The sequence below is a fragment of the Canis lupus genome, chromosome 25, assembly GCF_003254725.2.
Source record: "Canis lupus dingo isolate Sandy chromosome 25, ASM325472v2, whole genome shotgun sequence".
NCBI classification, from domain to species: Eukaryota; Metazoa; Chordata; class Mammalia; order Carnivora; family Canidae; genus Canis; species Canis lupus.
This window is the reverse complement of record NC_064267.1, coordinates 46,225,101-46,245,650: the sequence shown is the minus strand read 5'-3', so window position 1 is coordinate 46,245,650 and position 20,550 is coordinate 46,225,101. Positions and strand designations below refer to the sequence as shown.

Sequence of the window (20,550 nt, the reverse complement as noted above, 5' to 3'; positions counted from 1 at the left end):
TTTGTCAACATCCTACAGCAACACACACCAAACTCCTTTCGATTTGGGCCTGGTACCCAAGACAGGTCTGAAGCTGTTAAAAAAAAAAAAAAAAAATCTCTACTCCAATTGTTTTATGTGGCAAAAAGTGTCCCCGGTCCCCCAAAGCTAATATACAAAAAAGACAACTGTGCCTAAATGCCACTTGGGAACACAGAAAATGAGAGGTACAGGTCAGCAGAATCCACGGCAGGCCAATGGAATCAGCCCCAGAAGTCAAGGTCAGTCAAGGTCACTTGACCGAGGAAAGTGCTCTAGCCCCTGAGAGATGGGCCCACTTCAGCCTCCAGCGGGAGAAGAGAGACTCACTTTTCACCCTCTATGTGTCTGTAATACTTGAAACTGTTACAAAAGCACAAAAGCACGTGTTACTCTTCTAATACGGATTCAGGCACACCAAATGCTTAGAAAAAACATCATCTTGGGAATGATAACCAAGACATGTATTGCAGGGGGTGGGGGTGGGGGGGAAGGTCATTCTAACCTGGTGATTTTCCATCTCAGCTGGGCAGAGAGCCACTTCAAGTTGCTTCTGAATTTAGAGATGCAGGGGCACCCAGGTGGCTCAGATGGGTGGGTGTCTAACTTTGGCTCAGGTCATGATCTCAGGGTCCTCTCCCTCGGCAGCCTCCCCTGCTCGTGCTCTCTCTCTCTCTCTCTCTCTCAAATGAATAAATAAAATTGTTTTTAAAAAAATTAGAGATGCAGAAACCCCAGCTCCAGTCCAAATGACCCTCTAGGGGAGGGACCTGTGCAATAGTTTTAACCCTCACAGGTGGTATTCTAAACCTGCTGAGGTTTAGAGATCCACCAAGACCTCCCTTATGGTCACAAGAAAAGTAAGGATCCTGCCTGCATCAGGCCTCAGGGCTAACGCCAGTAGCCCAGGAAGTCTGCCCAGAGCAGCTGGAACTGAGACACCAGGATGCCGAGGGTTACTGTGTGTGTGTGAGACAGAGAGACAGAGAGACAGACAGACAGGGGTGGGGGAGGGGAACATTTAGCCTTAAGGCCTCAGAAGGAGATCCCACAGGGTAGAAGGCAGCAAAAGCAAGGATCAGGGTTGTGTACAAACACACACCCCTTAGGGGACCACTGTGGACTCCTAGGGACTGGCCTGGAGGATGCAGGGCAGAGCAAGCTGAAGACAACTGCTCAGAGGCCAGCCTGCCAGGCCCTGTACGCACGCCACACAGAGAAGTCCAGGCTCACCCTGCGAAGCCAGGACAGCCTCAGAAGTCTGCAGGCCACATCGTGGTTTTGGTTCTTGGGAAAGATCAAAGGCCGCAGGAGAACCGTGTCCAGCAGGCTGAAGCCACCAATGCACGTGAAGGAATCAATGAGTGAATGGATGGGAAGAAGGAGGAGGCGGCCAGGGTCACAGAGCCACACTGCTCACAGCTGACGTCCGCACACGTGGGACGTGACATGACTGTGGAGTCCCACAGAAACCCACCAGCATACGCATCACATAACATCCCCAGTGCAGAGAAGTGGGGGGGGGGGGGTTGAGCCCTGGGGCGGATCATCCCCCGATGAAAGCATTAAACATACACAATCAAAACCATAGGCACACAAGACTGCAAAACTCAACTAATTAGATATCCCCATGCAACAAAAATTGGGTACAGCAGACACAGAAACACACAAGTCAAACTTCTCAGTGAAAACCAGGCCGTGGGCCCCAGAAGGCGAGGGATGGGGGGCAGGAGCCTGGCCAAGTGTGTCCATGAGAACCAACCCCATGCACACCCTTAACACTCATCAGGTGACTCCAGTGGGAATGTTCTCCTTTACTGGCTCCCAAATCAAGAAGGAGCTCACCAAGAGGGCTGAGAAGCAGACTCTTCAGATCAGGTGGTGACAAAACCAACGGGAACGCCATTATCCCAAAGGCGAACATTCCAGAAAGGAGGCGTTCAACCCAGTGAAAAGAATTGCTCACCCACGGCATGACATCCATCTAAAAAACTAAGACGACCCAGGAAGGGGGACAGCGGAGTATCAGAAAAAGGGGGGCCGGAAATGCTGAACACACACAAAAGAGGATAAAAACTGTAAAGTGACAAACAGATCTGATGATCATGCGGAAGAAACGGTTAGCGGTAAGCCGGAGAGAAGGATGCTCCCCACAGTCATCTGGGGGAACGTGAGCCCAGCTCCCGAAATCCGATAGTCCCACGGATGGACCATATGGCACCCAACATAAAACACAACATCGTCGATGAGCTTAATTTAATCGACCTACATCAAACTTCCAGTCCTGGAGAAAATGCAATTGCCGTGCAAGTATCCAAGGAATACTCGAAACCACTCGAAACCGCTGGAAGCATTCCTGAAGCCTTATCTGAGCCCTAAGGCGGTCATACCAGAAGTTAACTAGGAAACGAGGAGGAAGAAAGAGGGAAAAATGGAAAAGGAGAAAAACTAAATTCTTGAAAAACTCCTGGGTTAAAGAGGATATTAAAGTAAGAGCTAAAGACTCCTCCTCGGAAAGAGCGAGAAGAGCGCAGGGTCCTTCCTAACTGCTGGCTCTAGGCAGTCACCACGTGATGATTTCTGGGGGCGCCCCCCCATGAAAACACAACTGTAACCACGCATCCCCATCTCCGTTCTACTGATGCTGCCATTTCTGTTTATTCCCTCTGGGTTCAAATATTCTGGAACTTTCCATCAGTCATCACCTTCACCATAATGCGAACCTGAGATCCAGACCTTCTAGGAGACCACAGACCTGGGGGCGGGGTGGGGGGTGATCCTGCCCACCATTCATTCCATCAGCTGTGGCCCCGTTACGAAGGACTAGGTGGCCCTGGGTGTGGTTGCCCCCACCCCATGGAGGGAAGGCCCAGTGGGGCTTCTCCATGGGTGGCAGGAAAAGCGGAGGCACCTTCACTGATCTGGGGGGGGGGGGATTTGGGGAGGGGGGTTCTCATATTATATTAATTCTTAGTTCAATTCATAGAGGCTAATCAGGAAGGCACCACAAAATGGGAAATATTTGAGGGCAAACTTCTTGGGTATAAAGACTTATCTCTGAACATCTACCACTCAGAGTCGTCAGGATCCATGATTCCAGATTATCTCAAACAAGAGGGCCATACGGTGCCCGATGTGGTGTACATCACGACAAATGACAGCTTCAATGGAAACAAGGGGCCCACCCTCCTGGCATTAGGGTCTCCTCCTCACCCCCATCCTCAAGCCTTGGCTCCTGCTGGTGGACTGGAATCATCCGGACGACCCACGTGGCTGTCATCTGCCCATTCCCATCTCACCAGAGACCCCACCTTGCCTGCCTGCCCATAGCATACCCCCCACACGGCTCCCTGGTCTGCTTTTCTGGTTAGCACCTGGGGGGTTTCCCTACCCCGGGGAAGACCGGGCGCCCAGCATGGGGCACAGCAGTGTAGCCCTTGATAGCCTGGACTCCAACCTGGCTTCTGCACACACAGCTCAGACAAGTCCCCTACCCACCTACCTGGTGACTTAGCTGTCCCCTGTTCCAGGAAGATGGTGAGAGTCCCTCCCCGCACGGGGTTGTAAGGGCAAAGAGTTTACAAGGCAAGGGCTGAAGCCATGGGACGGCACAGAGCAGATGTTAGGGATGTCTTAACTACTACTATTAACTAATTACTACTATTATAAGCATAACACGTCTGTGTTAAACAAGAACGCCCAGGAAAAATCTGAAGAAGAGAGGGACTACATAAACACGATTTATTAGCAAAGGGGCATTCCATAGTTTTGGGAATTTTTTAAGATTTTATTTATTTATTCATGAGCGACACAGAGAGAGAGGCGGAGACACAGGCAGAGGGAGAAGCAGGCTCCCTGCAGGGACCCTGATGCAGGACTCGATCCCAGGACTCCAGGATCACGCCCTGAGCCAAAGGCAGACGCTCAACCGCTGACCCACCCAGGCGCCCCCATTCCACAGTTTTTTAATCCTTCTGTTCTCCGGTATAACGCTAATTTAATTAAAGAGAGTGCTCCTCCTTTCTCTGCCAGGCAATCGATGTTCACATTAGTTCCACACCAGGACTATTTGCCGTCGATGAAAATAACTTCGTTTCTGACGTCTCTGAGCATCCTTATGGTTCAAAGCAAGACACAGGAGTCAAAGATGCAGACGTGGCCCAGTTGGGACGCGGCCCAGTTGGCCCTAAGAGGGCAAATGAGATGCCGGTGTCCAACACAGGCACTGCCTGGGAGAGAAGCGCCCGGCATGTGGCAGGTGGTCAAACTGAGTCAAGCCCGTGGCGGTGCTGACCCGAGACGTGCTCACGAGCAAATGCCCTTTGCTGACACGTCCGGGGGGGAGTCATTTTCAATGATCTCAGCCCTTCCGCTCCGAAGGGCTACGTATCCACAGCTGCCAAGTGGAAGGCCCGCGTTTGTGCTGGAGTGTTCGGGGAAACCCATCGGTTAGCACCCAGGCATCAGCACCCCATAGAACTCTGGACTCCCTGGGTCTGGGGACACATTCATGAGCCTCGTGGCTTCGGTGTCCTCATGGGTAAGATGGGAACGATGCCACTGGCCCTCTGGGTTTCCACGAGGCTCAACCAGGCAAGAGGCCCCAGCGCAGTGGCTGCCTGCAGATGCTTACAGCACTAGCCTCTGGTTCTCCCCTTCTCTCCCCATTTTAAATGTACAGATGACTTGGTTTGGCCGAAGACGATGGAGGGGGCCGGGGGCAGACGGATGGTGACACCTCCCATCCCCGCCCTCTGATTTTCACATCCAAACAGCTCTGATTTCTGGGCACCCCCTCCCGGGCCTGTCTGCAGGGCTCCCCAGAGCTGCCTATTTGCAATTCCCAGCAGTAAACTCTGAAGGCAAAGGACAACCGCAAACAACCTGACACATTCAAAGTCACACTCGCCCAGCGTCTTCCCATAGTGCCTAATTTACAGTCCTCTGCGAAGCCAGAAATCGGCACTTTTTGCCCCGCACGCCTCGTTCACCTGTTACTCCCGGCCGCCAACGCCGCTCTGCCCTCGGGGATCGCTGCCTTTCTCTCCGTGCTCCTGCTCATCAAAATAAGCCGGCTTCTTCCCAGAAAAATAATCAGGCTCCCAATTTAGCACGCGGCCAATTTCTTGACAATTCCGCTAATGACAAAAAAAGCGGCGTTTATGACATCATGTTCCAGCTCTTAGATATGTTCTTTTAACCTTGAAAAAAAGTCATGGTTTTAGTCCGAGCACGCGGAGGGCAGCTGGATGTCCTCCCGGGGCCGAGGGCTGCCCTGCAGTTCCTCCCCAGGTGGAACCGGGATTAGCCGGGTCAATGTGGGTTAAACGCAGAAATCCCGTGGATGGCCCGCAAAGCCGCCCGGTCCCCACGGCTCCTGCAGCCCGAGAAAGGGGCTGTCGGGACGGGAAGGGTGGGCTTCAGGACCTGACCAGGAGAGCCAGGGACCATCCTGCCGTGGCCTGGGTGCACAGGTCGGGGAAACCCACGCCCAAGAGGTGCTCCCATCTATCCGGGGTCCCTCTAATGTTGCTTTCACTGGAAAACCTCCCCTTTGTAATACCTTTTCCTTTCTGGAAAGGACTGCTGTGGCTCTCTTAATAATCTGACAGTTGGCTTGGTTTCTGGTGTCATTCTGTTAAACAAAGGTAACTCTGACACGGTGCAGAGTGGTCATTCAATCAGATGGTTTTACGAGACTCTCCTACTAAGTCTGGAGGGAGAGGCAGCCCTGTGGGTCACAGGGTCACGGGAGCCTGTGTGTGTGGGGGGGGGTGGCGGTGAGGGAGATGAAGGGTGTGAGGAGGTGTCCAGGATGAGGGGCGGGTGTCAGGGCACCTCCCTGGCCCCTTTCAAGTCATGCCTACACTTTTTTTTTTTTTTAAAGATGTTATTTATTTATTCATGAAAGACACAGATTGAGAGAGAGGCAGAGACACAGGCAGAGAGAAGCAGGCTCCTGTGCCCGATATGGGACTCGATCCCAGGACCCCGGGATCACAACCTAAGCCAAAGGCAGATGCTCAACCACTGAGCCACCCAGGCGCCCCTATGCCTACACGTCTAATTGAGTTTTTCCAGTGTCTGAAAGTTCAAAGCTGAATGAAGCCCAGAAGGACTGTTCCATCCGGCCACCTGCCCCTCGCATCCCCGGCCAGGTGCTCCCAGAGAGCAGTCACCTCCTTTGGTACCTGGCACTCACCCAACCACCTGCTGCCCCCCGCCCCCTGCGGGAGCCTGCCCAATTCTTTCATCTGTCACTCAGTGGGGCTCCTGTAGGAGCCGACCCCCCCAGCCTGACCTCTCCTCCTGTGTACTGGTGGCCGCTGGCCTAGACAGAGGCCTTGCCCAGTGGTTTCTCCAACCCCACCCCACCCCCCCACCCCACCTGGAATACAGCGGGCTCAGTGTAAGTGAATGAGTCCAACAGCAGCTCATCACCAGGAGAGAGGGCCAGGGAACAGCATCCCAGAGAGTTACAAAAGGCTCAGCTCTCAGGCCCAATCTAGGGGCTCCCTGTGCCCCCCGAACTCCGTGACGTGGACCTGGCACCCGAAACCAACAACCGGAGTGAACGAGCCCTCCTCCGGCCTTCCCGGCAGCCCCCAAAGTGCTGCCTCATGTTACAACAGGTGAGCGGTGACTCATGGGCGCGGCGCTGAGTGCCAAGACCAGAGGAGGCCGCCAGGCCCCTTTGCAAAGCCACGCTCAGGAGACGGGCCAAAATATATTCCACCCACCAGTTAGCTCTCCTCTCCTGCCAGGATGAAGTCCTGTGACACCAGACCGCAGTCAGAAATCAAAATGATGGCCTCCCTGGTCCACTTTCTCCTCTTAATGAACCTGGCAGGTGTAAACCAAGTCGGGGGCGCTGCCCTGAGCTGGATCCAACAACTGCAGTCCACCTCGCCGGAGCGGATGAGAGAGGTCGCCCCACAGAGCACCGCTGACACCCAGAATGACGCGACCCCGGGGGTGCTTTACAATGACAGCTCGAGACGCTGACCGCAGGGAAGTCATCAGCCATTCGCTTCTAGGAGGGAGGGGGCCCTGAGGACCTCCCGACAGAAGCACCTCCCGTGTTCTAAGGCACACACATCCCCCCCACCCCCAACCCCGATGTGAATGTTTCTGAAGCCAGTGTCTAAGTGTACATCCTAAAACTGAGCTGCGCTCTTCCAACCCTACCCCAAAAGCTCGTGCTGCTGAACATGAAGATTTGGACGGTCAGGAATCAAGTCCCACAAACAGGGTATGGGCAAGCCCAAGACTGGTCTCCAAGTTCGCCCAGTTGTACTCAACAGATGCAAAAACTCTTCCCAAGGTCACTGTGTCTGGAGACACTTTTCTGAGTAGCGATTACACATTCATTCAACTATTAATCTGATTAGAAGTTCTTCGCAGATTCTAAGCACCATGGCGATTTAAAAAAAAAAAAAATCCATTCAAAGGAAAAACTTCAAGATGTCCACTGCAGTGCTATTTATAATTTCAGCTGTCTGAGAATAAGGACTTGTTAAATAGGGTGCATCCCCGAACCATCTGACAGTCATTTGAGGATCCAAATCTGTGTTTACTGACGTGAAAATATGTCAACAACAATTTTAGATAAAAAGCAGTGTTTAAAAAGCATGGCATCCGAAAAAAAAAAAAAAAAAAAAAAAAAAAAGCATGGCATCCGAAAAAAAAAAAAAAAAAAAAAAAGCATGGCATCCGTTTGAAATATATGTATTTAAAGAACTGCTATGCGTGGTGCACATAACAAGTCCCCACTCTATGATCCTGGTTTTGCTTGGAAGTTTCTAGACTTAGGTGTGACAACACTGGCACCTTTAATCCAGAAAGTACTTGTATTGAACACGACATGCTTCTCATCCCCAGCTCACGGTCAGGCCTTGGAACGCCCAGGTTCAGTGGCCCCTGGCGACTGGCTGCTGGTCCCCTGGTCCGTGCACACTGCTGGCCAGAACCACACTCCGGCTCAGGTGTGAGGCTGGGTCACAATCGGTTGACACTAACTCTTGCATTTCCTCCTGCTTCCAGAAATTTAAGGAATGGGGGAGCTAATCCTTATTTAGACATTTACCAATACTTTATGTCACTAGTGTGCACCTGTACACGTTTCAAAGGTCAGACTGAACAGCTAAAAATATCAAAGCCCTGCACTCCTGTTTAATTCAGATGGTGAAACATCTCAGAAAACCTGTTTACTCAGTATTTAAGAAAAATCTGCGGTGCACATAAGATTCAAGAGGCCACAGTCACAACTTCCCAGGATTGGTGGGGGGACCAAAAGCCCAACACAGGAGGATGATGCAGTAAAATCCACATCTCCACGTTGACATCTCCCTGCTCCCCAGCAGGAAGCACCACCACAAAGCCGGGTCTCGAAGGAGTCCAAAAAGTGGTCCCATGTCAAAACTGAAGGTAACCAGAAGCCCAAGATTCAAACACAGACAGGTGTGTGGGATTGAGAAGCCCCAGATGTCCCCCGGGGCCACTGAGGACATCACTGCAGAAAGGAACTTCTAGGATCTCCATCTCTGGAAACTTAGATTTCACCTATTTCTGTTCCCCAGCAGTGGCCTGGGTACCAAGAACGATGCTAGAAGGCCAAGATCCAGGGTTAGCCACTTAATTCTTATTAAGGATTCTCCTTGAAGCACATAGGGCCTCTGGTGGTGCAAATCGGACAATTTCATCATTGACTGATTGAAAGGGCCATTTACAGAAGGCTCCCGCACATGCCTGACACCGCGGGAAAGCCCAATAGATGCATCAAACCACAGAAAAATCTCCATGTGAAAAGCTGGGTATGAGCATCTCAAGGGTCTGCATGCACACGTCCCCAAATAGCACCTGACAGATTAGCATCTCAGTGTCCAAATGACCTGAAACTCAATTTCTCAAGCTCTTAAACTATTTATAAATAAAACACTGAGGGGTGCCTGGGTGCCTCAATGGTTGAGCATCTGCCTTTGGCTCAGGGCGTGATCCCGGGGTCCCGGGATCGAGTCCCACATCGGACTCTCTGCAGGGAGCCTGCTTCTCCCTCTGCCTGTGTCTCTGCCCGTCTCTGTGTCTCTCGTGAATAAATAAATAATAAAATATTTAAAAATAAAATGAAATAAGATAAATAAATAACAATGCCAAGTGAAGGAACTGACTAGGCTCCCTCCCAGAGAAAACGGACTCCTGGCGGCCCCTCCCCTCCTTCCCCAGGACTGGCTGTGCCACATGCTGCTGTTGGGGTCACCAGCACCCCAGAACAGAGACCATTCCTCGCACATCTGTCTCTGTGACCAACAGACACTCTCCCTCAAATCACAGGGGGTTCTAATAAGCTAAATATGTGCACTACAAAAGCTCCAAGGAGCTCATTTTTGACGTAGGGCTGGTGTCCCGTCTCCTGTGACATCACCCAGAGTTGGCGTCCTCTGACAAAGGCCTGAGATGTGAGCAACGTGGGAAATTCTGGGCTCCTCGTCCAGCACCACGGAGGTAAAACATTCCCCCAGCTGCCTACCAGCACAAAACCAGGACTCAGGAATAGGGCTTTCCTCCTGTACACGTCCTGAACACTGATTTCCGAAATTGTAAAGGGGAAAAAAAAATCCCAATTTCCACCAGGGGTATCTGGGACGGGGGAGAAAGAGTGAGACCAGCCCAGAGGAGACAACCCTGTTTACAACTACCACCAGCCTCACCACCGTTGCCTGAGTGATTCTGGTCTTAGGCCCTGGGCCCGGCCCTCTATGTGAATTATTTATATGTGTTATATCAGCTCCAATAGTTTTTTTTTTTTTTCCAATAGTTATTTCCAGCGAAATTTCAACACGGTGCCAGTAAGTTCCATTCACACACAAAGGACACACGCAAATATCTGATACTCCTCAAGGCTACGATTCTGGGGGCAACAAAAAATATCTGAAAGTTGGTGCATCTTTTAAAAACGTTCCGCTTACTACTTTTGTATCCAGAACCCGTTAAAAATTCAAATCCTTTCAAAGCGCGCAGCGGCGTAAAAAGGGTAAACAGGTGGGGTGAGCCTAGCTGAATGAAACGTTAAATGTCAGAGTGACGGGGAGTGCCACTTGACAGCATTTGTGAGTAAGCTGATTACTATTCACAGGCCAGAATTCTTAAAAGCCAGAAATTACTTGTCACATATTGTGCGTCTTGAACTGTTAAGACGTCTAAGAAGAGACTGTTCATGCTGTCTCCGAATGGTCACACGACACGCTCACCTTGGGCAGCCCCGGTCGCCACCTGTCCATTCGCTCATCCATGGGACGTGCTGTCTGGCACGGAGGATGTGGCCATCAGTAGAAAGTAACCGGCGCCCAGCAGCGCCCAGCAGCGCCCGGCCTCGGGGGACAGCGGACATGCAGGAAGCAGCGGTCAGCTCCCGGCCTCGGGGGGCGCAGGAAAGGTTTCGGAAGAAGGGGCCTGAACTGGGTCTTAGGGACCAAGTTGTCCCCCCAGCCACAGAGCCTGAAAAGGCATTTGGGGAAGTCTTTTAACCTGTTCTTCCCCATGACGACCACCCACATCCGTCCCCTTCCCTCACAGGAACTGGGGCCACTCACGCACTCACTGCCCTGCCCCGCTGTGGGCTGGCCCCCCGCATCCCGGGCCCTCCGACCCCGCCCCGGGTCCCTCCTGTCTCAACACCATCAAATGACAACCCTATTTCTTTCACCACTAACGTTTTTCTCAGTGGTCCATCTCCATGGTCTCTTTTTTTCTAGAAGCTTCCAACCACCCCAATCACACGGTTCTGACAAGCCATGCCCAGTGGGCCACCCGTGTCTTCCCGCCGTTGCTTCTTTGATCAACCCCACAACTGTCCTGTCTGCGTGGGGCTCCCAACCCCCTTCCTCTACACCCCTACCTTCTCCTGCCTGCTTCAGGAGAAGCACCCCAAATTTTCCCTCCTCCGGCTGCTTCTTCACTCCTCCTCTTTGGCCTGGCCTTCCCGCTCCAACTTCATGAGGTGAGCCAGAAGCGTGCTCCCAGGGCCCCCGGTTCACGCCCAGGTCTCCAGACAGCTCTTCCACACCCATGGGCTCAACCCTAAGGAAAGGAGGCCCAAATCGGCCCACTGAAAGGGTTCTCGATCCTCCTCTGATCAGCAAGGGGGATCCTGCGTGTGAACAACCCCAGGGACACCCGGATCCTGCCTATGAACGACCCCAGGGACGCCTCCTTAAATTCTGCACCCCAGGGGCCTGGCATCCGTCTTCCTAGTGTCAGACCTGCTAAGGAGGCTGGCTCAGACATTGAAGGACACTCCCTGCCCCCCTGGCCACATGCTTGCTGCCTCCCAAGGAGCTCTCACATTTTAAAATAATTTTCCTGCTAATTGTAACAGAAAATAATCAGATTATGTGTGCAAGCGAGCTCAGACTTACAAAGCCCTTAACCAGCATGTTTCTCCTTCCTTCACTTGGGTGGTCCCGGGGAGCTCCTCTAGACCCTGGCTCTGTGCTTCAACCTCGGAGATCAGCTCATCAAACCCACGCAAGGAGCAATCTCTCCAAGGACAGAGCTCCAGGCTTCATCCTGAACCCCTCCTTCCACCAAGACCCTTCTCTGTTCTAGACCAGCAAGGGCAACTGAGGCAGTACAAGTGTGCTGCACACCACGCCTGGACAGAAAGGCCAATGGAGCAAGGTCTCCAACTGGCAACTGGCAAGATCTGGGCCTCTGCCTGCCTTCCCAACAACCTAGCCCTAAAAACCTTCCCTGGCTCCTCAGGGGAAAGTTGCAACTCATAGGGCTGACCGTGTCTAGTCCCAAACCACATCTCCCGTTTCCTGCCTACAGATTCCTCACCTCCGCGTCGAGCAACCCCGGATACATCTTAGAACGCGGATTCTCAAGGGGAGTTTTTAGAAAGTGTCCATGTCTGGGCCCCAGCCTCAGAGATTTGCACTCCACTGAGGATCACGCTGGCAAAGGTGGATTTAAAAAAAAAAAATCTCCCCAGGTGATTTCAACATGTAGTATGTGCCGAAGGTGGCCAAATCAGGGCACCCAATGACACCCGACCCTCTCCCCACCCAGCTGCCGGGCAGACACGGTACCCACAGACGCCGGGCGACCGACTGGCCTATTCCGTAAGGAGGCCGGCTGGTGGCCTCAGGGCCATGAAAGGTGACCTGCAGGCAGCTCTCCCCGCTCATCGGTGGTTCAACACTCAGTGCTGCTGCCCGCACCAGCCCTGGGAGCTTCAAGTAGGCCTCAGTGGGGAGGTTTACGCGGGACCTCCGAAACCAGCAGGTGCCACAGTCAAGGTCCGTGTTCGTTCCCTCCGAGCGGGTTTACCAGCAGATCACAGGTGCAGGGGGCCCCTACGCTGAGAAGCCAGGGAAGGACCCTGTATTCCCTCCAGGCCTGGGGCCAGACCAGGCTTCCGTGTTCCCACGGATGGGGCAGGGTTTCCCTCAGTCCCACAGACCGGGGAAGGAGGGAGAGGGAGAGAGGAGATGATGAATCACAAGAATCTGGAACCACAAAAGTCCTTCCACAGGAAGTATTCTTTTCAATTTGCTCAGAAGAGTGAGGCTAACAGGAACCAACGGGAAGTTTCTCCCGAGACTGAGCTTTTAATGAGCAGATAAGAATAATCTCATGAGTGTGTCATTTATTTGACTGTGAAGTGGAAGGTTGGAATCCTTATCTTACGCTTACTTGAGAGGCTTCCCGTAATCTTTCTCTTATTCTGGTGACCTCAGCTGCCCGGACAGACTTCCCAGCAGCTCCTGCAGGACTGAGCCCAACTGCAAAACCTCAAGGCTTCCCAAGGTACCAACCTTCACCCGGCAGACAGGGCGAGGACACAGACCCCCCGGGGAGTGAAGGTGCAGACCTTACCCGGGCTTTCAAGACTTCGTGGCCTTCGGAGTACCAGTTCTGAAACCACGGAAGGGAGGCAGGCAGCTGCTCCTCTCGTGCACCCGTCTTCATGCCACCCAAAAGCAGCAGCGCCTCCAGCTAGAGCACACTGGGCGATGCGAGCAGGAGCTCTGGGCTCAGGCAGGTGCAGGTTCGATTCCCCGCTCTAGCGCTGCCTGGGCCGCTGTGCTGGGGGACTACTCACCTTCCCATAGCTTCCCTGGATAAAGGCCCCCCTCGTGGTGTTTGTGAGGATCTTCAAGCGTGCACGCCAGGCCTGCTGCTTTGGAAGCCCTCAGCAAATGATACCCCTTTCTACCCCAAAGACACCCCAAAATCTCAACTCAAATTAGGTGAACTCGGTACACCACTCTACTTCCTGAAGTCCTACTGGCTTACTGATGGTTCGGTCCTGGGCAGGCACAGGTCACCTGGCGGACAGGGCGGGGGCTGGTGCACTCCATGGAGTCAGCCCTCCCTCCTTGAGACCTTGAGACACACCGCCCACCCCTTTATTTCTAAAATACCTTCTGCATTCTCCGGCCTTCGGAGGGCTGAATACTGACATCCTTTCCCTTAAGACGCTTGGCCAGATGGCATCAGGTGCTGTTATGTAACACACGGATGCCCCCAGGGCCCACTGAAAAGCAGGCTCAGGCTTCCTGAGAGATCCTGAATAAGGAACAGGATTGTTCCCTGGGTGTTTGGGGACTTGTGAATTATTTTTCTGTCACTCCTCCAGAGGGGGAACAGCGGAATGTGGGGCCTCCATTGTGCCAACAGCTGGGAAGGCAGGCGGCCCGGAGCACGGGGCTGAGTGTAAACAGTGGATGGATGGCCCTGGGCTCCCCTCCTGGCCAGGAGCAAAGCTGGCCCGCGCACTCTGGGTGAAGTCTGCTTAAGCTGTTTGGTGACCCTTCCCAGTTCCAGGGCGTCAGGCAAAGGCCTCAGGACAAAGAAGTCCTAGTGCCCATCTCCAGAGCCTTCGAAAATATCCCAGAGGCCTGCCTCCAATTCTCAGAAGAGAAATCTCAACACGGTCCAATTCAGGTGCTGAATTTGAAAATAACAAAGCGAAGGAAAACCCACATGGCTGGCCCAAGGCCCACTAGCTAAAATAGCAGCTTCTACTCTGACAAAACAAGGCTGATACCTCCACCAGGGAGCATAGAGGTCTGCCTGGAGCCAGGGATGAGGTCAGCAGGGGTCGAACTTCGCGGCTCTTAACCTTGTTTTGGGCCAAGGAGCTGAGGGAAGCCAGGTGGCCTCCTCCCACAAGCAACGGGCTGGGATTGGAAGATTTAAATGCGGGCGTGGCCTCCCAGGACCCAAGGGTATAAACCCCATTCACATTAGCATTCCTTATCATCAGAAGAGAAACCATTAGAATAAAGAGAAAAGTCTATTCATGCAACCGCAGGAAAGTACTTCCAGGCTGCCGGGTAACCAGAAGTCAAGTTAGCAAACAACAGCAAAGGAGAAAATCCAGGAAGACTCCCTCTTCCTCCCTCCACCGAGAAAATTAAGAGCATAATGCTAACTGGCAGAGAGCCCAGTTAAGGACACTTAGCAGCAACTTGTCCAGCCCCCTTTCTGGGTCCTTCTGGAAATCCCCCTGTGTTCTGAGCTGTGATCAGCCACTAGATCTTGGGCAGATCAAAGTGCTGGTGAGAGCAACGATAAAAAAAAAAATGAAACTATCAAATGACAAACTGGAGCCCTGCAGACCTGCTACCGGGAGACTCTTCCACCAGGGTTTCTTCACCAGGGGAACAAAAGGCACCGTGTGCGCCTCTCCCCACGGCCGCCGTGCATACCTGAGGTCAATAAATAGTGTGAGTCCCTAGTAATTGTTTTTAAAGGCCGCAGAGTGTGGTGCCCGAGTTCTAGAACAACAGGAAAAAAAATAAAGTGCACAGAAGCTTCTCAGGCACCGCAGATCTGAGCTGCTCATTGTTCATTTAGTAAACAAGTGAGCCCTAAGACAAATCCCTCGGAAGCCAGGTTTGTTCACTTTCTGAGTCCTCCCAGAACTAACTGTTCCCTCGAGGATCGGCATGGCCTTGGCATTCCGCAGATGGACCAGCATCGGGCCCGGGCAACAGTGGGACCTGCCCTCACGTCAGAGTCCCCTTCCCCTCTCCACGACCGCCTGCAGGCAGAGAGCAGAGGGGGAGGCCCATGGGGGGCTGTGGTCTGTCCCTCCAGGCCTCCCCCCACCCCTCCCGCCGCCCTGTTTACTGGACGGAACGCACAGAGCAGGGAACCAGGAACGTTCCTCAGGCTTCGCTGGACATTCCTGGAGTCTGTTTCCTGGTCAGGACGGCCAGGTAGGAGGTAGACTGTTTAATATGATGACGACAACAACGTGGAACAGCAAAATGCTCCCCAAGCCCCTTAAAGTACAGTCGCTGTCCATCCGAGAATGTCAAAACGCTTCACAAACCACCCATTAATGTTTATGGCGGCCCGAGAAGCAGATTGAGAATCATTACCTTCATTTTTACGAGGCAAGGAACGAAAACCACAGGGGAAGGTGGAGAGGCACCAGGCCAGTGCAGTCTCACCCCATGTTCTGGGCGGACTGCTCCCTTCTCTGGGCATCTCAGCCCCACAGAAAGGGGACCGACCGGTGGCCCGCTGACAAGGGAGCCAGGCCAATAAAGCCAAAAACTCCGGTGTCCAGAGACCACCACGCTTGGAAGGGCGGGGAGGGGAGAGTCGCACAAAGGGATTGCTTTGATTTCTTCCGCAAGAGAGGCTGCAGTTGTGACCTACTCATTCAATCTGCGAGACTGTGACCCCAAGAATGTAAATATTAAAGGTCGGTTGGTAAGGGGTGGGGGGGTCATGCACGGTTTCTGCTTTGCTGCTTCTCTCTCGCGCTCTGTTACCACGCTTTCTACCCAAAGCATACACTGCTTTTGTGATCAAAAGTTATTGGAACTTATGGCTGATAAAGGGCGCGGTGCAAATCTGCTGCACTAACTTGCCAAGAAGGAGCATGCATAGGATCCAGCCCAGCGTCCCTTCCCACTGCTCGCGGATGGGGAGGCTCCGCCGGCCTGAGCGCCCCGGAGGGCCCGCGGCTCCCGCGCCGCCCGGCGCCCGGGAAGGGCCAGCGCTGCAGGAGCGGCCCCGGGCCAGGAGCCGCCACCAATCCGCAGCGCCGAGCGGGCTTCCCGGGAACCCTCCCCCGGAGGACAGCGAGCCTCTCCGCCCGCCGGCGGCCCGCGCGGGCACCCCGCCGCTGCTCGCTCTCCGGACGGCCCGGCCGGCCCCCGGGGGGTGCATTTCCACCCGAAAGCCCGGGACCTCCGAAGTTGAAATATGCATTGTCACCAACAAGTTTAAGCCGGGACCGCGCGCCCCTCGGTGCCCCCCGGAACCGCGCGAGGGGGCGCCCCGGGGTCGCGTGCACCCGCAGGGCCTGCACCCGGGGGAGGGGGCTCCGGGATCCCCGGCCCGCCCCGGGCGTGACCTGGGCGCTCCCCCCGCCCCCCGGGGCGGCGGCCGTGCTCGGGCACCCGGGGCCGCGAAGTCGGGCGGCGGGGAACGCTCGGCGCGCACGAGGGACCGCCGCCTGCCTACCTGGCTCGCATCGCGTCCCCGCGGGCTCCTGCGGCTCTGCTCGCGGTCTGGGAGCTCCGCCCGGCCGGGGGCGCGCGCGGCTCCGCGGGAATCTCCGCGCGAACCTCCGTGCGGCGGCGGCGAGCGGCCGGGACCGCCGAGAGTGCCCCGAGCGCTCAGCCCGCGCCTCCGCGGGCGGAGGGTGGTCCCCGCGCCGGGGCGGGGCGCGCGGGGGCGGGGGCGGGGGCGGGGCCCGGGCGGAGGACCGGGGTGGGTCTCCGCGCCGGGGTGGAGCTCGGGGGCCGGGCGGAGCCTGGGCCGAGGCCGCTCAGGAGACCGGGGGCGGGGGAGGCCGGGACCGGGAGGGGGCAGCCAGCGGAGCCTCGGGGGCGGGGCAAGCGCGGAAGGGGGCGTGGCCGAGCCGGGCCGGCCCAGAGGCGGGGGCGGGGGCAGATGCCGCGGCCGGAGGGGGCGGGGAGGAGCCAAGGCGCCTGATAGGCTGAGACGGCGTGGAAATAAGTAGGGGGCGGGGCTAGCGCCGCGGGGGGCGGGGCTTCGCTGAGGCCGCCGACGGGGGGGCGGGGCCGGGGGTGGGAATGTGGACAATTAGGGGGCGGGGCCGGACCGTTGTTGCCCGGAGGCTGGGGGCGGGGCGAGCAGGCAGGGGGCGTGGCCGAGCCGGGACCACCCAGAGGCTGGAGCGGGGTGTGGCTTACAGGGGGCGGGGCGAGCGCGCAGGGGGCGGGGCTTCAGGGGCGGGGCGAGCGCGCAGGGGGCGTGGCCGAGCTGGGACCACCCAGAGGCCGGGGCGGGGCGAGCGCGCAGGGGCGAGGCCGGGCCCGGGAGCGAGCGCGCAGGCAGGGGGTGGCGCCGCGTCTGCAGGAGCCCGGGGCTGGGACCCCGCCTCGGTGCCTCCTCCTTTTCCTCCTCCCGACGCCAGCCAGGGGGATGGGGTCCCGGCCGCCAGGCGCCCCCGGGGTCGTGGTCCCCGGAACCACGCAGATCGAGATGCGGCAGCTTCATCGTTACCTTTGGGTCGCGCTCCTGTGCTCCTCGCACCTCTTCTCTGGGAACTCCGAACGGGAACCCCGGGGTGAGGTGCGGCCCCGGGAGCGCCGGCCAGGTCGCGGAGGGCGGTGTGGCACTCCTGCTTCTAACACTCTTGTCAAGGACGGTGGAAGGAGGGCAGGTGCGGGGCCGCGGGGGCCGGCGCAAAGTTGGACAGTAAGGCGAGAAGAAAGGCGGTCACATGCAACATGGCAAAGAAGGAGAACTTCCTGCTGAGCGGGGTGCAAGCGGCCTGCATAGCATCATAACCATTTACGCGCAGTCTGGCTTGTGTCCCCATGCCAGGCACCTCGTCAGCCCTCAGTAGATGCTCAATAAATGCTCAGTAAATTGAACAACCATTTACTGGGAGGCAAGCACTTTCCACGGAATGATACACTTAATCCTCAAAAAATCCCGAACTCGGCTACTCTTTTAGTGCATTTCACACATGAATGGACTGAGGGCTGATTTGACAGCAAGAAAGTAGTAGAACCAGAATTTGACCTGAGGCCACTCTGGAGGTTGGGCTCTAACCACCTGGGGGGACTGCCAGCTGCCTGACTGCCAGCGGGTGGGGGTGGGGGTTCCCCCTGAAGGACTGAAGGCCCCCTACAGTCCAGGAACCTGGAGCAAGCACGGGGGTCTTTCCTGGGACAAGAGCTCTCATTCATTGATCCAGGTCCAGAGCTGGACATCCCTGGAGTCGTTTCTCACCATTACCTAGCAAGGCAGATATCATCATTCTTCTCATTTTATAGGTGACTTTAGGCCTTATGGGTTGTATTATGATCTCACGGGGCATGTGAATCTAAATTCCCATGAGTGTTCGGAATCCCAAGCCTTTGCTGCTCCCTCTGTCTTGGAGAGCTCCCTTTATCTAAGGAATTTGGTTTTCCTGATTTGCAGTCCGTGTTCTATTTTCAGGAGACAAAGGAAGATAGACATGGTTCAAGAAGGGTGGAATCCGTGTTCTGATTTAGGTGTAGGCAATTGAATTCCTGCAAATGGAATACATTTAGCCCTAGAAGGTATGCTGCAGGCTTTGAAAGGAGGCAGTCACCCTGAAAGGACACGTAGAGAAGCCTCAGAGAGGAAGAGGACATCTAGGGGGCATGATGGGGGCTCTCAATGGTAGAGGGACATGTGAGGAGCACTGACCCAGGAGCCAGCCTGCTAGGCTTCAAACTCTGGTGAGTTAGTTTACCTCTGTGACTCAGTTTCCTAAGTGAGTATGAAAATTCAATGCTGTGTGTGAAGCATTTAGCAGATTAGTGCAGATTAGCATTCAATAAGTTGTAGCTACTGTTATTACCACTATTCCAAATGACATCCTTACTGTGTAAAAAAATGTCTGTAATGCATTGGAAAAGACAGAGCAGTAGAAAATTGGAAAATAAGCAAAAGGTGTGAAAAGACAATGCCCAGAGAAGCCACAAATGGTCCAAAGCATGAAAAGCTCTGTTGCTAGTACGGGGAGCAAGAGCAACACACAAAAATAATAAAATACGAAAGCCAGAGTTCAGTCTGGGAGAAGCTGAGTTCATTGAGCGGTTAAGAAAGAGACAATAAAATCACAAAGAACAAAGTGCTGCAGACATGCAAGAGACAGTGTGTGAAAAAAAAAAAAAAAAAAAAAAACAACCAAATACCTGGGCATTTTGCCTGGGGGCCTACAGAGAGCCTGCCTGATGGTGTCCATACCTGTGCCAAGGTACTTGCTTTCATGGTGCTATCAGCATCTTTAGACCACTCCACATCCTAGGAGAGGAATTCCCAGAGGTCCGAATGTCTGAAGGCAGTGGCAGCAAAGGCGTGAACATGCTACCCATGCTGTCACTGCAATAGCTTGGATTGCTCTCGAGCCTTGTTGCTGGGTGTCAACATTACACGTTTCGGTGGAGGTTGTGTGCGGATCGTTCGTCTTGCATGTTCTGGAGGGCAAGGAGGTCTCAAGGCGCTGCTTCCTGTTGAATGTATGCTTTCTCATTCCACCAGTTTTTATTACTTGCCCTTCCAAACACAAAAAGAGAAGAAAAAAACCGTAAGATATTCATAACATTCAGTTACTCGGTAAGCATTTCTAGTGGGAACACGCACAGCAAAATCAATAACTTGTTTTTTTTAGGTACAGAACTAATGCATGTTTGTTTCAAAGGTTACAAATAATTAGAGAGGTGTGTGGTGGAACCAGGGGCATCAATCCCCAATTTTATACCCTCTCCCGAGACTCCACGGCAAACGGCGTGTTATCATGTGTCCATTCAGACACTTTTCCTAAGCATTTACAGGTGTGTCAGCCTGTTTTTACATGAATCTATCTTATCTGTGTGTACGTGTATCTATCTTACGCATCTCGTATGTGTTTGTACAGGTGTCTATCTCACATGTATGTCTGTATACATACACTCCCATACGTGGGGACACATGCTCACACGCATTGAGAGAGACAGACTGGCTGTAATGGGCGCTGAACGAAGGCTGCCTGTGGTCCAACGCCATGTCTACCCCATGGCTGGGTGTGTCCTCTCTGACAGTGACGGCAATGCCTGCTAGCAAGAACTAAGTGAGACAATGCGTGCAGATTGCTCGGTGTGCTGCAAAAATCATCTAGATACATACGCCATTGTCATTATTGCCTATACAGACTTACAACTTGTTCTGTGATTCACATAGAACATGAAAGAATTATCCTAGTTTTGCATCAGCTGTACGCAGAAATACCTTTTTTTCAAGCCACTGTAGTTATGGAGGGGGCAACCACGTTGCTCCAAGGGGAAAGGGTTGAAGGGACCGTCCCAGAATGTGAACTTCAAACTTTACAAAAGGAGGGTCACCTGCCAGGTTTCTCTCTGAGTGTGGGCTCCTTTATAAGGGCGTGCACTCCGTGTGCAGGAAAAATGCCATGTTAGGTCTCTCATACGTAGGAAGGTAAAATAGGCAGGTAGGTTAGAGGAAGGGAGTGGGATGGGTTTGGACTGAAGCATGCACCTCTGCTTTTCTTTTCTTTTTTTT

The 20,550-nt window shown here is 54.2% G+C and overlaps 1 protein-coding gene across 4 annotated transcripts in view; it reads right to left on the bottom strand.

Moving 5' to 3' along the window:
- SH3BP4 (SH3 domain binding protein 4) overlaps window positions 1-16,698 on the bottom strand; it is an 83,336-nt gene extending 66,638 nt beyond the window's left edge. For 2 of the 4 annotated variants that reach the window (XM_049101067.1, XM_049101066.1), the window contains exons 1-2: window positions 16,510-16,698; window positions 5,010-5,219 (exon numbers count right to left, since the gene is read on the bottom strand). The gene's annotated coding sequence lies outside the window, so the exon portion shown is untranslated. The remainder of the gene's footprint in view (window positions 1-5,009; window positions 5,220-16,509) is intronic. The other 2 variants (XM_025463525.3, XM_025463523.3) reach the window with 1 other exon arrangement.
- Window positions 16,699-20,550: the final 3,852 nt, after the last annotated feature.